The 10,753-nt window shown below is 45.9% G+C and overlaps 1 long non-coding RNA gene across 1 annotated transcript; it reads right to left on the bottom strand.

Annotated features, from left to right (window-relative positions):
• Positions 1 to 8,074: 8,074 nt before the first annotated feature.
• LOC310909599 lies at positions 8,075 to 10,157 on the bottom strand. Its single transcript, XR_014590113.1, has 3 exons — positions 10,082 to 10,157; positions 8,499 to 8,553; positions 8,075 to 8,179 (listed from the first exon to the last, which is right to left on the bottom strand). It is a non-coding gene; the product is annotated as an uncharacterized lncRNA (long non-coding RNA).
• Between the last annotated feature and the right edge of the window lie 596 nt (positions 10,158 to 10,753).

Below are 10,753 nucleotides of genomic sequence, written 5' to 3'. Positions count from 1 at the left end.
CAGGCCACTATAGTTCAAATCAGATTCCATCACACAGAATCAGGCAGAATCCAACAGTCAGGTAAAAACCTGTGTCTACAGCATATCAGAAATGACACTTTGGAGAGAGACTTCATCTGCCACATACTCATCGTTATCTCTTGGTTCCTCTTCATTGTCACTCGCCCCAAGCTCAGCTGAATTCTCTTCCTCTCTGGAACCAAATGGGTACTGCTGGCTCTGCTCCTTGTCCTGCACCTCTGAGTCCTCACTGTCCCTAGCTGGAGTACTAGCAGGACCTGCTGGCCATGCACTAGAGGGAACAGAACCAGAGAGAACATGCAGCCATATGAATGTGGAGCAAAAAATTTCACTGGGGACAGAGAGTTACCAACACGTAACATCTGTTCTGCTTAAGACACATCTCAGTCCAACACCACACTTATTCCCTGAGCTGCTTTGTACAACAAGCATTTCAGCATGTATCAAGCCATTCTGTAAGAAATATTCAACCATGACTTCATGAAAAGAGGAAGAGAAGAGAAGAGAAGAGAAGAGAAGAGAAGAGAAGAGAAGAGAAGAGAAGAGAAGAGAAGAGAAGAGAAGAGAAGAGAAGAGAAGAGAAGAGAAGAGAAGAGAAAGAAGAGAAGAGAAGAGAAGTTTCAGCTCGATTTTGCTATGTGGTTTTTTGGATTCTTTTACTTGTTTCTCTGCCAGACTGGCCACTGTTTTCTAAGTATGAAGTTTCAGCATAGACTTCAGCAGAACCCAGAAGCTTGGCAAAAACCTGTTCCTATCATGTATCAGAAATTAGAATTTAGAGAGACATTTTACTCTCACTTACCCATCATTATCTCTTGGTTCCTCTTCATCAGCAGTTGACAATGGCCCAGATGAATTCTCTGCTGATCTGGAAAGATGGGATTGCTGCTGGTTCTGCTCCCTCTCCTGCAATGGGGTAAAGATGGAGATAGATTAGGAACCGCTCAAAACAACTCTGTCCTACTTCCCTATTTCAGTTCCCTGACTGGATTTGAGCTAGAACCTTTTCTTTCCCTTGTCAGCCCCAAAAAGAGCAACTTCTGCAGTCATAGCCCTAAAACACTTCATGTTGGATGAACAGCTGAAGAAAGGAAACCAAAACAGGCATTAGGAGTAAAGAATTCCAGTTTGCTGCTCTATTGGCAGCAGGCAAACAGAACTTGCAGTATGTGCAGTCTGTCACTCCATGCGAGAACTACAAGGAACACACAGATCTGCCAGGGCCATCCTGGCAAGGGCTTCTCCCTCTACAGACACCACTAAGGAGAGACTTAGAGGGATGTGCAAGTTGGAGCTTCCCAGCAAGGGCTGTGCTTCCAGCCAGCTGCCCATACCATCCCACCTGAGACAACTGAGTGGTGCAGCTCTCCCTCTGTCCCCTCCCCTCCCACAGAGCAGAAAGGATAAGAACATGTGGATCCTCACCTCTGAGTCCTCATCGGACCAATATGGAAGATCGAACTCAAATAGGATCGAATCTCTAGAGAGAACAGAACACGAAGAATATGGAGCCAATAATTTCAATGGGCACCAAGGGTCACCAAGAAAGAAAATGTTGGTTCTTCAAACATATCCAATTCTGATTAAGCAACATCCCAGCCCAGAAACACAATCATTGAAAGAATTTTCAGGTACTGCAAGCATTTCAGTGAGTCAAGCCACAGTCTAACATTCAATGTTAGATGGACAACTTCTAAGACGCTAAGGCTTCACAAACAGAGAAGAAATGCTTCTGCTGGATTTTGCTAGGTTTATTTTAATAAATAAACCAGGCAGGCCACTATATTCCAGGGCTGAAGCATTTGCACAGAGTTAAGCAGAACCCAAAAGCTTGGCAAAAACCTCCTTCCACCACATCTCTGAAACTTGAGTTTTGACAGACACTTTCTCTCTCACATACCCATCATCTTCTCTTGCTTCCTCTTCATCGTCCCTTGCCAGTGGCTCGGCTGAATCCTCTGATCCTCTGAAAAGATGTGGCTGCTGCTGGCTCTGCTCCCTCTCCTGAAACAGGGTAGAAATGGAGGCACTTAGGAACCACCTGAACACTCTACTTCCTGCTCCCCTGGTTCAGTTCCCCAGCTGGATTTGGGCTTTGAGCCATTTCTTTCCCTCTTTCTCCCTCAAACTGGCAAGTTCACCTGTGATGGCCTGAACACTACTTATTATATGAACAGCTACTGAAGAGAAAAAAACCCCCTCTATCCAAACCTGCTCTTGTGTTTGGTGCAAGTGGAGCAGGGTCATGCAACTTCTGTTGTAAAATTTGAGGCACTTTCTTTGCAAAGGTTCAGGAAAAACCCTGTCACGTTATAACTCCCATTCTATGTTTGCTGCATGTTTCTGTTTTGCACAGCAGCAGTGGCAACCCAAATTTGAGCAGATACACTGCACTGTGGGCTGCATGAAACCATATTCTTTCAAAATAATAGGGGAAAATCAAAAACAAACAAACAAACAAACCAACAAATGTGACCCTTTTAAAGACTTCTTGGAATAAGAACCAGAATTCGTGTCTACTCCGGTCAGCTGCAGCTGCATTTTACATCTCACTGGCAGGGCTACCTTAAACTGATGCTGCAGCTAAAACACTTCTTCCTTGGGAAGTCAAAGACTTCCAGTGCTCTCCTTTAAATCACTGAAGCAACAACCTCATTTAGGTTGTTCACCCACTCACTGCAAGTGATTCTCAGGCACGCTGATGTGCTCATCAGTGTGTTTGGGGCAGGCTGGGAACTGTGTCTGAAGTGCTAAATCAGAGCCATCTTTCAACCTTTGAGGCCAGGCTACTTAGGAAGATTTCAGAAGACAGGCAAGAAAACTAATCTGACTGCAAGCTGGAGAGGAGTGTGCCAGTCACTGCTTACCACAGCAGACTCATCATCACTGATAATGATGACTTCAGGCTCAGAAGATTCGCCTGTGAGATCGATGACTTCTTCACCAGTTGGAAAAGAAAACATTAGAATCAAGGTGAGAGATTGCAGAGGAATGAAATGGGCTGTCAGTGTGGAACAGAGAGTGTGTTGGATCCACTGTGCCCTAGGTCTCTTTTTTTTCAGCAATGTGACTAACATTTCACTCAAGCTTTGCCCTCACCAGTCCACAGGGAGCATTGCTAGCCCTGTCCTCAAAAGGGCAGCACAGGAGGAAGAGCAGCTGAGCTCCTCACAAGTTCTATTGGATGACAACAGTTTACAGGAGGTTCACATCAACAGACAAATCATCTCACATAGAGGAGTGTTTAGCACATAGGAGAAAAAACCAAACCACAAAAACTACTAATTTTAAAGTACCATGCTCTAGATCCCTTCCTTGAAGGACAGGCCACAGCTGATGACAAGCTTTTCCTCATCTTTGTCCAGCTTGGAAGATCCCAAACTCAGCTTGCCACCTCCAGTGTGGCAGCTGCAGTGACTGCCAGCTCATCAGTACACCCTTTCAGGTGTTTGAGCAGCACTGGAGGACCTTTGCTACATAGCTCATCTCCCACCAGAGGCCATTGGATCGAGCTCAGTAACAAACCACAAGAGTTGTCAGAAGGCTTGTTGGTTGGGGATGCCACACCAGGAACCCCCTCCACCCCAAGGTTTCCCTTCCTCCCCAGTAAAGGGCCTAGCAACTGGCAAAAGCACGTGGCCAGCAGGTCATCACCCTCCAGCAGCAGTTTCTGTTCTTACCAGGCTCAAAAGCAGGTGCAGCACCTTGCTCAAGGTCTATTGGCTCTGTCTGCGAAGTTCCAGCAGCACTGGAGGGCAGCAGCCTGCTCCGTTTCCGAGCTGGTCTGGAATCAACGGCCCCTCCAGGGCGCTTTCGCTGACGCTGAGGGAGAACAAAGCCTGAGCATTTCCTGTGCCACCAATATTAACACCACCCTCATTTGTGCAACACCACCGACAGCACACAAGGATACAGGAAACACTTCTGCAAAGGCTGGAATATGCATCCAATGGTGCTATGGGCCATTCCCACCTGAGCACATCACTGCAGGGTAAAGACAGCACCCCTGATCCCTGACAAGCCGCCTCTCCAAAAAAGAGCCTGTCCCAATGGCTTGAAAATGAGAAGACCAGTTCCCAATTCTATCAGGTTACTGCACATGCTGTAAGCATTTCTGGACTACTTCTAACACCCACAGAAATTCAAAACCTTCAGTATTCCCGAATGTCAAGTTACATGAAGATTTCAAACGGTTCTGTTCCTATGCATTTGCTACAAACTCTTGAAACCCTTTCTAGAAGTACGCTAGAAAATATTTCAAGAATCAGATTTGCATTGAGTAGCAAAGTACTTACTGAGCTCATGGTGTTTTGTGATCAAAAACCACCGGTAAAGTAAGTGGGACAAACACCAAAAAAGGAATGTCAGGGATGGGATCAATCCCTTTGGTTCCTTCAGGTAGCCCACTGCAGATTTGTCGGAGTGACAGAAAACTGCTCTTCCAAACCTATCAGAAAAGTGGAGGGGAGATTATCTATTTGGAATGCCAGATTTCTTGAACACCCCCATGCCCTAAGACTGCCATTCCCGGGCCTCCAGTTCCTGTCCAAAGTTCGAGGGGAAGCCCATGCCTTTGGCACTCGAGCCCACCTGCAGCCCATCCTGCAGCCCACCAGGAGCCTTTTCAAGCATAGTCTGCACCCACCTGCACAGTCAGTCCAGAGTTTGGCTGGCAAGTCTCAGCAAATGGCTCTCTGTTCCCACCCGGGATGGAGAAGACGGATGCTCCGCGTCTGCTGCGCAGCACAGAATCCGCCAACTGGCTCAACAGACTCCGTGCCAACAGAGCCCTGGGAGCAGGAGTGCCCCTGGCAACCGGGGGCAACATTCCATGCCCAGGTAACGGGTGTCCGCTTGGCTCCCCCATGGAGTTCCAGAGCGCCTTGGAGGCACCTCAACCATCACCTGGTTCTGCTGCCCCCGCCAGACCAGGGAGCTCAGGGCCTGTCCAGCCTGGCCTGGAACATTCCAGGGCATCCCCAGCTCCTCTGGCAGCCCGTCCCATGGTCTCACCACCCTCACAGTTCTTCCAAACATCTGACCCCAATCTCCCCCCCAAGTCTAGTCTAAACCCTTCCCCTTCCCCCAGGGCTCTGTGCCCCCTTTGGGCCGCAGCGAGGCCTCCCCGGGCCCTGCTCCTCCCCGGGCTGCACAGCCCCGGCTCTCCCAGCCCGGCTGCCCAGGACAGGACAGGACAGGACAGGACAGGACAGGACAGGACAGGGGCTCCAGGCCCCCACACATCCCCACGGCCTCCCCCGGCCCTGCTCCACGGGCACATCCTGCTGCTGCTGCTGGCACAGCTGGACACGGCTCTGCACATGGAGCCTGACGGGGCAGAGCAGGGGCAGAGCTGCCCCTCCCTGGAGCCGCCCTCAGCCCGAGGGCCCTGAGCCTCCCTGGAGCCTCCTGTGCCTAAAGAAACCCCACCAACCACCCCTCCCCAAAGCTAAAACTCATTTACACCCTTCCTTAACCATCCTCCTCCTCCTCCAGCTTTAGTAGTCTGCTGCTGGTTTAACTCTTCAGGCAGTGTTCAACTTTTACCCAAGTAAACAGCAATTAAAATAAAAACAAAGTTTGTTGGGTTTTCTGCCCAAATGGTTGAAAGTCTAACACTTCAGATCTTTATTCCAAATCTCTGAAGTCTTGACATTTTCAGCTGCTCAACTACTCCTCCACCAGGATTTCCCAACAGGCTTGAGGAGGTTTGCTCTGCTCCCAGGGACAGCACCTTCCTCCTCAGGCCCTGCTCTGCTATCAAAAGTGACACAGCAGAAAAAGCAGAATTGATATTCCATTTTCCCTCTAGCCAGTCTGCCACGGGCCCTGTGTTCAGACGGATGGGCTGGGGCTCCTGAGAGCAGCAGGGAACCTGTCTCAGCCCTGCCAGATGCAGGGATGCTCCTCAGCCCCTGCTCCCGTTGGGTGCTCTGCGCTCTGGGGACAATGGTGGGGACTGATCCAGTGCTGGGAGAGCACAAGGATATGCCCAGCCCATGCTCTACATGAGGAGGCTCATTTCTTACAAAACTTTCTCTGTTATTACAATTCATCCTTTTGGGTAATTGACAACATGTTGAGTGTTGAAGAATGGGTGGCATTGACTTTTGCATTGTTTTGAAAAAACCTAAAGGAGATGTAAGCGTCTATAAAAATGCTAAGATGCTAAAGCAATTCCAAATATACATGTAATATAGGAATAATTAGGTACCTTGTATGAGTCTCATAGCACTAATTATGAGAAATGTACAATGCAAATATGCTGTTTCTCTGGTCTGGCCTTCTAAGGCTCAAAAACACCCCAATTCTCCTATGCCTACAGATCAATGATGGAATGAGCTGAAAATGTGCTTTTCTGTCGACTGACAACCCTGCACCAAGACCAAAACCAATACTTCAACTATTCACTTACCTTTTGCTAATCAATGCTTTCCAAGATCAAGATGTTTAAAAAAATTATATATATATATATATATATATTTATATATACATTGAAAGTATTAATTGCTAACCCTAAATCTAAAATTTTAACAGAAAATTGCCACAGCTGGTGGTTTTGAGCCACTAACATCAGTTTAAACCTATTATAAATTCAGTGGAGTGCCTTTTCATTGCAAGGTGCTGAAGATCAAAATTACTTGACCAAAAATGGTTTCTTTAAATGCTCTTTTCATTAGTCAGAATACCTGGCATTGCATGTCACCTAGGAATACAGCTATTTAAAAAGACATTTCTGCTTACTGTCACTGCATCCACCAAGTAGCTAAAAGTCTAGCAATAATGAGAGACAGAAAACATCAGTGTTGAATTTATGGCCATCCTGTAAGTAAATTATTTTATATGTGTCTGTTAAAGGATTATCTTTGAGTGATTTTGACAACTCAAGTAATTTTCATTAAAAATGAAAATCAAAAGATCACTTTTTCAGGCTAATACTAATGTTTTCATATTTTTTTTAAGATCAAGCACATAAAAATTAGGGGGTACAATGAACATTGTTTGTTATTACTACCTCTGCCTAAATATGGCAATACTAAGATGTCTTGAAATATGACTGTGAAGCAGATAAATAACACAAAAAAGACAAGAATGAAAAACCCAAATTAAGGATACATATACACACAAATGACCAACTTTCAAAGCACAGAGGACCTCAGCTCAGTTTGGTTACCTGAATTTTCTATTTCATGGCACAATGAATTTACTGTTAACCAGAGATCTGCCTTTGCCTTTTCATTACTTCTGTGTAACAGAAGTAGTTTTCTTTCTTATGTCCACTTATTATATCTCTGGACAATTGCATTTCTCTTCAATGTAACTGAGGATTACACTGCTGTAATTGAAGGAACTGGAGCTACAACACAGCTGTACTGCTAACAGCTCAAAGTCAGGAACCAACGTCACACATTCAAAGGCACGTTCCTTCAAAAGCCTCCAGATCCTAATTCCAGTGAAATCTTACAACACTGAATACAGCAGTTTGTTTATGTAGCAGTTCGTCTCAAAGAAAATGGCTTTCTTTGGATGTGTGCACAACCTGCTACTCTTTCCATCTTCTGAGCAATGGAATCAGGACATTTTCACCAAAGTGTCCACCAGAGTCTGGCCTGAGAAATCAAATCCCTCACACCCCAAGCAGGGCCTGTTTCTTTTTCCCCGTACAACACACACCGGCCACAAGAACTACAAAGCTTATGGCTTTAGCACATTTCCCCCAAATCAATGACCACAGTGTGATGGGAAGAATGAGCTTCTGAGTGCTCAAACCAAGAGCCTTATTTCCACCTGTGGAACAGCATCTCTGTCTATCAGCAGAGTCCAGCACAGAAGAGCAGACAGACTGCATTTAAAACAATCAAAACTTTATTTAGAATTGAACTCAGCAAAAACGAAACTATATACAGGAAGAACTATATACAGGAAGAATTATATACATAAGGAAACAAGTCTCTACATTGCCTATTTTTCAAGATCCATCTAAATCTGTGCTGAGAAGCAGAAGCACTCATATATAAAGGGGAATGTATAGATCTGGATCAAGTTGCTCCCTGCAGGTTGGGCATAGGGGAACAGTCTCCAAGGCAATAGGGAGGCACTCGCTGCAGAAGACATGGCCACACATGGTTGCCACTAGCTGTCGTCCATCTTGCATAATCTGGAAGACAGAAAAACACAACAGGTAGTGGGAGGAAAGAATTTGAGTTTGCTGCTCCATTGGCACCAGGCAAACGACACTTTAGAGCATCTGGAGTCAGAATAATGAGGGACCCACAGATGTGCCAGTGCCATCTTGGCAAGGGCTTCTCCCTCTACATTCCCCACCCAGAAGTGACTTGTGGAGCTTCACAGCAAGGGCTGTGCTTCCAGCCAGCTGCCCACAGCATCCCACATCAGCCACCTGACTTGGGCAGCTCCCCTTCTGGCTTGCTCCTCCTCCCACAAAGCAGAAAGGATGACAACAGGTGGATCCTTACCTCTGAGTAAAAATCCATGCAAATTGGACACCTAATAACAACTCCTTGCTGTGCACTAGAGGGAACAGAACCAGAAGGAATGTGCAGCTGTTAATATCACCACACTAAAATCTTCATTGACACGTATAATCTCACATAGTCATGCAACTGCACTGACTAGCCATGACATATTTCCTTTGAAGAACCCTGCTGCCTTTAAGTCTCTGTTTGCTGCATTTAATGAGGATTTGGGGTCTCCCTGCCCTGAGGGATGGAGTGTCCTGGTTTTCACTAGGAGAAAGATGCAGTCAGTCACCCTGCTCTGGGATTTGAAGTAACAGCAGTCTCTAGCACTGGCCACTTTGTGTATGGCAACTTTGACTTTCCAGCTGTCCTCTGGGAACTATTCAGCCCAGAATATTCACTCCAGGAGCCAGTTCTAAACTACAGAGTAACATGGCTCTGGCAAGATCCAGTCCAGGGAAGAGCCTTTGGTCAATGTTAAATGCTGCAGCACTGAGCTCTTTCAGCCTGACCTAAACAGAGCAGTTACATTCAGTAGCTGAGAAGCTTGAGACTGAAGGAACAAATTATTCCTTTTTTATATTAACCTAGTGGTGGGATTTGTTCACCTACAGACTTAACAACCAAAACTTAAACATGTACAATGACACTGGCAAAATACACTATGGTTTAGAATAGCAGAAGCCCTTTAGGGGTCATATTTAAGACCTGACACCTCAAAGTTCCATACTCAAGTTCTCTCCTTCATTGCCTTTCCAAAAGTCTCAAAGTACACCAGCTTTATTAAAACCCGTGTTTTCCTCCCCCACCCCAGAAAACTAGTTTAGAAAACCTTCTACCATAATTCTCATGTTCTTTGTCTTCCCTAGTGACACAGACACCTGGTTTAATTTAATCAGTCTAATGCATTGCGTCTTTCTTATCGTGATGGAGTGCTCCTAGAGCAGGACTTTCCTGTTTCTCTGCAGAATGGGGATTTTTCTGTGCAGGCCCCCAAGTTGAAGTGCAAGATGTCCATCCCAGAAGCAAAGAAATCAGGGCTTGTGCCATCCAGCACTGGCCATAAAAGCATGACCTCCACAAGTGCCTGTGTGCAAGTCTCCCGGGGGAAGAAGGGCTCCAGCCCCAGGAGAACAGCAGCCAGCTGGCACCGTTCCAGCAGGGAATTTCTCCTGGAATTTGCCTGGCTGCAGCCTGCTGGCCCCATGATGCCAAGCCTCATTGATAACAATGGAAGTATTTCCATATCTAACACTGGTTGTAGAGCTTGTCAGAAAAAGCAAATGCAATAGTGAGCTATGGCCTGTGACCAATCCCCCTTTCTTGCCACACCCCCACACTCATCTCTAAAATTCTGTACAGTTGTGTTCTCTCCACCTGCCTTGGGCGGCCTTTTTCTCCCAAATGCAAATGGTATCATTTGATCATCATGCAACATGGGAGAAGGAGGAAAATACGTATAATGGGAATAATGGGAAGGCTACAAAGATAAACCAGGCACAGCTATATAACTTCCTCCTACATAGAAAAGAAAAAAAGGCACCAAATTCCATGTCTGGTGGGGCTCGAGCCATACGTACTCTGAACTCTGAGGACCCTCCTGCTCTGGTCCCTCTTCTGCAGGGGCTGAGTCAGCCACAGGTGCATCATTAGCTCCTGATCCATTACCAGAGCCATCCACCTGTTCCTGGCGGCTCAGTGGGATATTTCTTCTTCCTTGTCCATACACTGCAATTTAATTTTCAGAAGTTAGATCTATTATTTTCCCCCTGCATAGAGCTATATTTCAAATTAGTTATGTAAATAGTCAGTAATGGTTCCTATTTAAAATGGACTCTCTTCAACTGGGATAAAAACAATCTTAAACAAACTACTTTCCCAAAGAGGAAGGCTGAACCCTTCCAGATATTGTGACTACTCAGCTACACATCAACACAGACTATTTGCTCTGTTCATCCTACACACAGCCAAAAGGACATCTGGCACAAATCCCAAGATAAGGAAGAAACTAAGAAACTCATCTGTCCTGATCAGATCAGCTCTGACTGGCAAAAACCTATTCCTGCAGGAGAAGATTGCAACCACCAAGTCATGGAGCAGCAACTCAAGAAACTCACCAGCCCAAAAAAAAAAAAGAGAGACTGAGCAATGGACTGAGTGGACTAATTACAGTGAGAAGTGAGATCATTAACAATCATTAACCAATAGAAGACAAAATACTGCCTAATAAGATAATCATGTCACTTGCAACC

This window comes from Zosterops lateralis, assembly GCF_965231275.1.
Source record: "Zosterops lateralis genome assembly, chromosome: 5".
Lineage (NCBI taxonomy): Eukaryota > Metazoa > Chordata > Aves > Passeriformes > Zosteropidae > Zosterops > Zosterops lateralis.
This window is presented reverse-complemented; position numbering and strand designations above follow the sequence as displayed.